We start from the raw sequence: 10,755 nt of genomic DNA, 5'->3' as shown, positions 1-10,755 counted from the left end.
GGTTTCCATCTGCTTTCCAGACCTGAGTGACTGGTTCATTATAAAGTCAACACGACAGGTTGCGGAAAATGGAATGAACACCATTCCATAACCACTGTATTTATGCAAAGAGAGATCAGTCTGCAGTGGGACTGCTTCTTTTTGCAGATGTCCCTGAGCTGGGAAAACAGTGTGGACCAGAGACAGCAACAGGATTTTTGTTGTCAGTGGTTTTAGAAGATTGCAGCTCCAGGGGAAAAAAAAAAAAAAAGTTGGACATTTAAAAGTAAAGTACATGCTACAAAAATTTGAAAATATTAGAGAGAAAATATCTGATCTAAATAGGTAAAAGCAGTCGTGTCCTCTGTCCTGGGTTGCAGTGTATTCTATTCCCATCCTCATGAGCTGTTGAAATCAGGTGGGGCAGTGTTCCCTTGCCTCCTCCCCCCGGACTATCTTTCTATTAATGGCCCATCAATGCCCTGCCCATGACTCACAGATAACTCCCTCCGGACCATCTTCTGTTAATGAGCCCATCAATGCTCTGCCCATGACTCACAGATAACTCCCTCCGGACCATCTTCTGTTACTGAGCCCATCAATGCTCTGCCCATGACTCACAGATAACTCCCTCCGGACCATCTTCTGTTACTGAGCCCATCAGTGCTCTGCCCATGACTCAGAGATAACTTCCTCCGGACCATCTTCTGTTAATGAGCCCATCAACGCCTGGCCTCATCACTCATCATCCCATTGTGAGATGCTCCACCCAGAAGGAGGAACCAAGCATCCCATCCTGGATATAATCTGAGATTCCCAACACCACAGACACCCTTTCTACTGGATTTCCAGAGGACAGGAGCTACACAGCTACCACTGGACCTTCCGAGGAAGAGCAGCCCCTTTCTACAGGATCACTGCTTCAACAGAACCACATCAGCACTTCAGGAGGACTGCAGCCACCCTTTTATCGGACTGCTACCACCACCCTGACCTACAGGGTGTCAGGCTGTATCCTGACTCTGTCAGTTTGAACCAGTGTTTTATTTTTTTCCTTTTCTTTAATTTCCCTATTAAATTGTTATTCTGACTTGGTAGCTCCCACAGGTTTGTTTTCAAACTAGTACAGTCCTCAGACAGCTGTCTCAGTTTGCCTAGCTCTGAGTTTAATATAATTGAGGTTTTTCAGTCTAAGAGTCTTGGGGAAAAAATTGAAAAATAGGCAAGGGAGAGACAAGTTCTGAGACCCAGAAGTCTCCACTTGTGGATTGTGGCAAGGTCAGGTGGACTTGGAATCCCCTACCAGGTGCTTTAATTACAGTTCCATCTCTACCAGGAAGCCATTTCCCTTTGTAACATGGCTGTAGTGTCCTGTGACAACATTTGCCTTGGAAAGGGTGACTGAGTAAATGCACATGTGTGGGTAGGCTGTGGAAAACAGGCAAATGAGAGAGATTTAATCCCCCTGTTATCTCAACAGGCTCTCCCTGGCATTGCCCCTCCCACCCCTCTCGGGCAGCCCTGCAGTGACCAGGGTACAGCAAAGCCCAGAGGCAGCTGGAGGCCTTTAAGGCAGAGAGGGCAAAGGTTAATAAAAGTCATTCTGAAATCATGCACACAGGTCTGATTTTGGGATGTGTTTCCCTGTCAGCAGGGAATTCTGCTCACGTGTGAATTCGAGGTTAACACAGAGAGAGAGGTTTTTTGCTTGCTCGGAAGCAAAGCCAGGTTGGATGGAGCTCTGAGCAGCCTGGGCTAGTAGAAGGTGTCCCTTCCCATGGCAAGGAGTTGCAATGAGTATGGTTTTAGGATCCCTTCCAATCCAAACTATTGTGTAATTCTGTGATCCCTCCACACAGGGAGCAAAGACAAAGGTGCACTGAGGGTGGCTCACATTTTTCGGAAGTACAGAAATGCCTTGTGTGTAGCAGGATTGGTGCTCTCAACATCCTGAGCACAGACCCCGCCTGAAGAGCCACTTGCCTGCAGAGCACCACTGGAACAGGACCTTGGTTATTCAGAGGGCATGAAGTTCAACATGCAGTGATCTCAATTTCACAGGGATTTCACAGCTGAAAACATTCTCCCACTACAAATAAATACAGATGAGTTAAATCCGTGCACCAAGCACCACAGGCACTCTGAGAATGATTCTCCCACACTGGAGGGAAGGTCTGTGCACCCACCACAGAGTGAAGCTGTGGGGAGAAATGTGGCTCAGTAGGACAGCCCACATGACAATAATGTTACCACATTTTCTCTCAAGTTGTTTATAAAATGGAAACATTTTATTGGGTCTAAGTAGGATCATAAAAACAATAAAAAACAGCCCTGAGATTTTTCTCCTCCCCTGCTGTCTCAGCCACTGCAGCATTGACCTTCTCCTCTCTTTATCCAGTCCATATTTCTCAGGAAAAGAAACTCAAAAACCATTTTTTCTTCTCTCCAAACTTTGCCAGTGCTTGAAATATTGGAAGACCTTTCCTGGGGGTAAAATGGCCATAAAAAGTGCTACTTCCTCAGCAACTCCAACATATTACCACATTTTAAGAAGAAGCGAGATCTTACACCAAAAAAAAAGAAGATGGGGAGATAATGTGTGGTAGGAACATTATCTATCTCAAGAAAAGCAGTGTGGATGGCCTGTGAAATTGGGCTTTTATCACTCCAGAACATGACTATCTTTATCACATAGACTTGATCACTCACAAGAGATTTTAGCTAGTCCATAATAACTTTTAAGTCTCCCTGTTCTAAATCCCTTAGGAATGGAGAAATCAGCTCTATCTGACAGTATCCATGGGTTTTAAAATCCATTGGGTACCACGGTGGTTTCTGGTCACACAAGATAACACTTGTCAGACAGGGTCAGTGTTGGTAACAGCACATTATCTGAGGCACAGGGAATGGTGTCTGTGCTCAGTGAGTGTCCACTGGGTCTGTGACCCTCTAAAAACAGCCAAAAAGAGCCTAATATGTGTCATGGGGAGTGATAGAGTGGACTGAAAGCCAAGGTCATTGGTGACAAATTTTTAGTAGAACATCCATGCAGACCAGCCAGGTACTACTGCATTCTCAGGCGGTCACTTGCCATAGAATCACAGGATGGTTTGGGTTGGAGAGACCTAAAAGCTCATGCCTGCCATGGGCAGGGACACCTTCCACTAGAATGGGTTGTTCCAAGCCCCATCCAACCTGGCCTTGAACGCATCCAGGGTTGGAGCATCCACAGCTTCTCTGGGCGTAATTTTCCCCTTTTGGCACTTTAAACCAGTTACAACCCACCTGAGACCCTCTGGCCAGCAGGATCTGGAAAGCACAAGTTGATCCCAAGCATTGTTGTGGGCCTGGTGGCCTTGGTCAAACAACAGAATCAGAATCCTGCCCCCTGAAATTATTCAGAGTGCCTCAGCTGGAGAGAGTTTTTTCCTTCACTCCCTCCCCTAAATACACTGCGAAGTGCAAGAAATCTGATTTGCTGTACCTCAGATTCACAAACAGCTGCATTTTGGCAGTTGATGAAGCAATGCTTCTCACATCCAACCTGCAGGTCTGCTGGTAGCACCTGTAAAACATTCTGAATCCTATTGAACTAAAGATGTTGTGCAGACACACAGCATCATTGCTTAATCCTTTTAAAGCTCTTCTGCTGCACCAGGTTTGCACCAGTCCCTGACAGACACCTGTGAAGGGTTAAATCAATAAAGCAAAGAGGATGCCTACAGGCAGCCAGTTCATTTCCCAGTATCAAAGATATTTATACTTTCTCTGTGTCTGAGTTATTGTGATAAATATGTTGAGGTTGTTTTATTAGTAAGATAGTTGCAATCTCATGGAACTACTTGCTGTAATACAGAATTCATGAGCTCCTGGCAACAGACTGCATTAAACCACTTAACAGAGGTCACTTCTCCAAAGTTTAGACATTTACATTCTAACCACCAGCCTGGCTGCAAGCAGTGATTTATCCTCAGCTCCTCAGCCCCCAGCTGGAGCTGCTGGACTGCTGGAGACAGTGACTGTGTGTCTGGAACACCTCATGATGTCCTGCAAGACAAAGCTGAGAATTGGTTTACACAGACCTGAAAATGACATTTTATTCCTCTTCCTTAGCAAAATAATAAGCTGTATCCACAAGGTTAGAATAGCTACTTAATATGGCCTCCAAAAATGGGAGCAGATCAAAGTGAAGGTGCTGTAAAAAGCTATAGGTACTGAGAGCTGGAAAGCAGGGATTGGTTTTTTCTTAAATCAGCCTCTTCGAGGACAGCAGCCATAAACAATAGAGCCACCTCCTCACCAGACTGGGAGGTGGCTCCAGTCCTGAACCCATTTCATGGTAAAGACTGCCTTGGAAACCACCTACAGCCTGCTCAGGTGGGAAAGGTAGCTCCTAAAGCCAGGGCATAAAGAGAGGTTCCATTTTGCTCCCTGATCCAACAGAACACAGACTCAAATATCCACACACCCTTCAGTGGTCAGAGAAACCAGGGCTGCAAGCTTGACAGTGGCTTTGGTGTCTCACAGAAGAGTTTGCATTTCTCTCTGCCAGCACATTTCAGTACCTCATCCCCTGCTGTCACGTCTCAGCTGGGACAGACTGTTCAGAGGAGTTTCCCCCACAGAACGTTGCCAGATGTGTCTCCTCCGGGTATGGCTGCTCACAGTCTGCATCTTGAGCATCATTCCCACACAGCCTCTGGCTGCAAGGACTGAGCCTCCTCCAAAGCTGCAAAAATAGGATTATTTTATTTATTTTTTAAACAAAAAGATCCATTTATTGGGGAAAGAAGAATTATGAGGAAGATGATAGTAATAAAACACCATTCTAAAGTCGGGGCATTATTTTCAAAGAAAATTATTAGTCCATAAAAATGCAACTGGGTAAATAATAGGTTAGTCCATCAAATAAACACATTCTAAAAATAGCTTTATTGGATCTAAAACATCTATAGCAGCCCAGCTTATTTATCATTTTAACACATACCTATAGTCACAATGAATTTATTAAAATGTTGTATCCCATAATCTGCCTGATCAAACTCAAATAAATCATTGTACTTTGAAGATCTTGTTAACAAGTAATTAATCACAGCCCTGAGTGCAGCAAAGGAGATAATTCTGATATTTACTGGTCTTGGTGGTATAGGTAATGCATTCTCCAGAGCTCTTGAGTCCTTCTTGATATCAGTACCAGTCAGGTGTGCTACGTAGAGATGTCTCCCTTCATGCAAAAAAACCAATCTTGTACAAATACCTTTGATACAGATCAGCACAAAACCCCAGCCAATTCCCCCTGCACATTCTGACCTACATGATCTGTAGCCACTTTATTGCCAATATCCCTCTTCCCAGCACCACTTTGTTTTGAATATATCTGAGTTAATGGATGATCTATGCATTCCCGACTCAGTCATCTCCAAATAATGTATATACCAAAAATACCGATCTGGATAAGATACAGAAAGTCAATTTATTTCTAGGATCAAATGATACTGGAGCAAATCCCTGTTGTTTTAATCTCCCCACATCGCTTCCAGGTTAAATACTGGCTTGATGCAACCTTATTGCTTAAGGTTTTCTTTCCCCTCTTTTTTCATATGTTTTCAAATGAAAACCTCTCAGCAATCTCCTCTCTCTGTTCTAATACCGTAAATAATTGATTACACTGATAAAACATTTTGGCTGGACTAAAGCAAACATTTACCCTCAATATCTCCAAAATCAATCCCAGCAACACTGAGGGGCTCAGCATGGAGCCAGTTTCACTGGGGCCATTAAACCATCATTGTGGTCTGGGTATTTGTTTCAATAAATTGTTTGTGTTTGTTATCATTTCTTGGTAAAACTAATTAAGGAACTAATTGATTGTTTTGTTGTTCTACTAATTAACTCCATATGGTGCACATCTCCATGGAGATACTGTATGAGTTATTGAAACTTCAGTGATTTAATGCATCACTATTGGATGTGAGGACACTTGTTTAAATCTAAGCATCCTTTCTATTTAAATCTCCTTTGGAGATGAGCTTCCTGCCTTTTCTGCCTCTCTCTCTTTGGTTAGAGACATTTTATGAACACAGCTATAGAAAAGCAAGCCATTTGAAAGACAAGACAGCCAAAGAAGATGGAGATGTGGTTAATTGCCATGAGAGGGCTTTATTCTGTGAATAAATGAGGAATATGTTGGCAATTTTGCCTCTTTGCTCCAGGCTAGTGAAAGCAAAATCTTTAGGTTCACTCAGTAGTCAAGAGGGCAAGGTAGGTTCCTCAAATCAGTGGTTCCACAGCAATCCAGCTCCTCTTCCAGCCATCCTCTGCATTAAAAGCTGAGAAAGATTAGCACAAAAATAAGTCCCCCAAGGAATCTCCTGAGTGCCCTCAACCATCCCTAAAATCAGGACTGGTGCAAAAAATTCCCAGAAAAGCAATTAGTGGAGCTATTTAAGTTATTCCACAGTCAGCACTTTCTCCTGGGATTCAGGAGACACAGGTTCAAATCCCACCTTTGCTACAGTCTCTTCATGCTGTACATTATGTTAGTACATATCAACCATATGGTATCTAAAGATCCCCAGCCTCTGTGTAGCACAAGTAATTCGTGTTCCTGTGACAGGGAATCTGATCCTGCATGTTCCTGGCTATTTTTACCCATTTTAAGTCACAGCATGATGCCTGCCTTTGGGTCACAATTGTAAAAATTGAATCCAGGACCATTGGTTTCAAAAAGCACACGGTTTGTCTCTCAATCATCTCCAAAGTTTGAAGGCAAAGCCATCATTCTATCAGAATAAATTAGTGTAATTATCCCCTCTATTGAGGCCAAGGCAGCAGTTGCTAAGACAGCCGTGTGGTCAGCTCACACAGATGCAGGTTTTACACACCCGACCAAGCGCACACAGAAAATTAGGTTCAAAACCTAATTTGTACTCCAAAGACATTTTTTTGGTGAATAAATAAACACAGCATGGGGTAAATACTCAGAGCTCTCTTTCGAGGCTGGCTTTGATGAGAGTGACTGGATAAATCCCTTCAAATTTCATCTGTGGTTGAGCTTAACAATGATGAGAGAGTGGACTGGGCATAGAATTGCTGTTGTATTTCAAGTTTTCAAGCTGCCTGGCTCAGATATAGAGGGCTGTATGCAAAAGCTCCACGTAAAAATTACTTCCCTGAGGTCTGGGCTTGATGCGAGAAAGCTTTTGAGTTCCAGTGATCCTGAAAGCCACACTGGCAGACAGTGACCCTCCCAGGAAAACCACCTATGCCTGCACAGGGGCAGATGAAAAGGCAGCTCCTGCTCCGCTGAGTTTGCGGTGGAGCATCTGTTCAGAAAATAGGTTTGCTTTCTCACTCATGTCCTCAGCAAGAAAAGGAATTAGGAGGAAAAGGAATTAGATCCAGAATGCTAAAACCCACAATTAGACCTCCCTGTAGCATCAGTTTTCACAGTGGTTTTTTTTTTCCTAGAATCCAATTATTTAAGGAGTTCTCAGAAAATTTCAGCTCCTACAACCAAGTAGGAGCTTGAACACAGGCTTTTTAGGTTTTTTCCCTAAAGAAATCCACAAGTTCTCTTGGCAACCATGCATGTGTGCAGGCAATATATGCACATAAGTATGTACTCATATACCTGTAAACACAAAATCTCAGGCTTCTTAAGCCAGGTTTCTGTTTAGAAGTTTTAGCAGTATAGTCTGACTTAGGATACAAATCTGAGGGGACCTCTGGTTTGCATCCCTGAGAATATTCCTGAAGTTGCCCTATTATCTGTGACTGAGGGAAGGGGAGTGAGCAGCAAACACTGACTCTGACGTGGAGAACTTGTCTCAGGCTGAGTCTTCTCTAGTGCACTTGTCTGTACTCAGTGGCTGCTCTTTCCACCATTCAGTCTTCCAAGAGCCAGCAACAAACCTACCAGGGCAAAACCAAACCAAATTGGGACAACCAAACTGGCCCATTCTATCCTCAGTTAGAACTTCATCCAGTCTGTTTAGGGAAGGAACGGTCCAGAACCACCAGGAGCCTGCCTGGAGGCTGACACAGAGACAGAGAGGAAAAAAAACTCAGGGAATAGAGGGGAATACTTTCTTCTTCCTTTTACTCTTTAATATTCAGCCCCGACCTATTTTAGCCTTAAGCATTGCACCATGACGGATGATTGCTCTCCTCTGGCCTTTGTTTTCAGCATTCAGATTGTTGATGTATTGCCGAAATGATGTTGTCTGAAGCACCTCTGCTGATCACAGAGGCAGCAATCAGCTCACCCTTCGATGAGCTATTGAGACAGTCAGGCAGGCAGCCACATTAGCCTGTCAATTCTGCCTCTTCCAACAGTTGGAACAATTTTGGTGAATTACAAGCAATAGAAAATCACTTTAGCTGCTCATTAGCTGGGAGACAGGATTGATGATAAATGCTCAGAGGCTTTGAAATGGCTTATGCAGACACAGTGTCCCTCCACAGCAAGGTCCAGTTAACCCTTTTGCTGGTCAGAAAACAGTGATGGATACAAGCCAGGGACCTGCTGGGCTCTGCTCATGGACTGGCAAACAAAACCCAACTCTAGCAGAAGCCACAGCTTCTAAAATGAAGGGAATCTGTGGGATTTGAACTTCCATATCTTATTGACCTGTTGGAGTGAGTCCAGAGGAGGCCACCAAGTTGATCAGAGGGATGGAGCAGCTCTGCAGGGAGGAAAGGCTGAGAGAGCTGGGATTGTTCAGCCTGGAAAGGAGAAGCTTTGGGGTGACCTAATTGTGGCCTTCCAGTGCCTGAAGATGGAGAGAGACTATTTATAAGGGTCTGGAGTGACAGGACAAGGATGAATGGCTTCAAATTGAAAGAGAGGAGATTTAGATTGGATATTAGGAAGAAATTATTCCCTGGGAGGGTGGGGAGGCCCTGGCACAGGTCACCCAGAGAAGCTGTGGCTGCCCCAGCCCTGGAAGTGTCCAAGGCCAGATTGGACGGGGCTTGGGGCAACCTGGGGTAGCAGGAGGTGTCCCCACCCATGACAGGGGGTTGGAATGAGATGGGCTTTAATGTCCCTTCCAACCCAGGCCATTCTATGATCTTCCACTGGGCTGAAGAAGTAACTCCATCTCATTTTTTGGAGGAATGTGGCATGAAGGCCTTGTTTTCCATGGTCTGATCTATCCATCTGAAACACAGTGACTTCAGCAGCCTGATTTCATTCTATCCACACACACCTGAACTGTGTTTTAAATGCACTAAAGCATGTACTGGATAATGGAGTGGAGAAGGTCTGTGGGAGCAATATGATTGCCTTGCTTGGGGTGGCTTTCTCATGTGGGAGGAGACCCGTGTAAATACTAATGGCAAATAGAAAGGCCTCTGGTGCTGGTGTTTTGTGAGGACGGCAAGTCCTGTACCAGAATTTCAGGCTGCTGACACTGCAAGTCAGGGCATGTTGCAATGTCCTAGACACAAGTTTTGGGTGTTTGATATTCATAGTTATGGGAAAGTAACTCAATCAGAGTTCTTGAACCAGCAGTTTCAAGCTGGGTTCCTCACACAGGTCATATCTCTCAGCCCCAAGAGGTGAATTATTAGATAAATAGGAGAGGAAAGGATGGGAAAAAAAGGCAGTACTAGGGGAAATTCTGATAAAATAAATGTACAGATGCAATGATCTCAGTTTTCGAACGCTCACCCACTCACACTGTGGAAGCTGCTCAAACATCACGGCAATGAACCTTGAACAAGAACCTGGAAAGGAGCAAGGATGTGGAGTGTCTAAAGAGTGAGCAGACTGTCAGAGATGAGCAAAAATTGATCCCAATCTCGTCAGGGGGACAAAAGACTTTCTAAAGACATCCTAGAAATTTGGGCCTGACTTGTAGCACTGCTGTGGTGCTGGTATCTCACTCGCCCAACACACATCACCTCACCTGAAATAGGCAATGACGGAGGGGCCACCCTGAATGGGGCTGTTTGTGGAACTCAGCCCACAGAGCTCCCAGGATGAAGAAGCTCTCTTTTTGTGAGAACTGAATAATCCAGGTCTGGCCCTGAAATTCTGAGCATTCATAGACTAAGCTGCACCTCTGAGCACTTTGTCCCTTGTCTGCTGCTATTTTAGGCAGCGTGCTGGGGGACTGGTTCCCCCTGCCATGTCATTGAGAATGACAAAGCCTCTCTACAGCATTCAGGAGAATTGGATGGATGAAGGACAGACAGGACAAAGGAGCTGATATTTTGAGAAGCTTCTTTTATTCAGATCAGGTCTTTTAACTTGCCCTCATGCCTTTGTTCTGCTGATTTAATGATTCCTTCCTCCACGCCTCTCCTCTATTTCCATTTGTGTGGATCAACTACAGCAGCAGGAAACTCTTTAATTGGTAAAAACATTTGCTCAGATGCAGAGGTCTGCAGGTAAAGGAGCACATTCAATGAGGTTCTTTCAGCATAGAGGAGAAGAAATTGCCATATCTTCTCTACTGGCAGGACCATTTTCTCCTCTTTGGATCTGGATTCTGAGATATCTACAACTGGTCAAATAGGCACTGCTGCTCCATTTTCCTTTTTTTTGGTCAGGAAAAGAAGGCTGACACATGAAAGGAAACTGTTCTGGAGACACAAGTTCAGTTCCCTGTTTCACTGCAAGCTTTCTGTTGGTCTCCCAGTAAACTCTTTAATGCATCACTTCAGCATTTCTCTGCAAAGTGCTGTAAGAGGCAAGATTTAGGCAAGTAAGATTAACTTTCAGCTGAGATTAAGCCACCAATTAAATACATCACTGTGAGTATGTCA

The sequence above is a fragment of the Corvus hawaiiensis genome, chromosome 21 (assembly GCF_020740725.1).
Source record: "Corvus hawaiiensis isolate bCorHaw1 chromosome 21, bCorHaw1.pri.cur, whole genome shotgun sequence".
Taxonomy (NCBI): domain Eukaryota; kingdom Metazoa; phylum Chordata; class Aves; order Passeriformes; family Corvidae; genus Corvus; species Corvus hawaiiensis.
Note: the sequence above shows the minus strand (reverse complement) of the source record.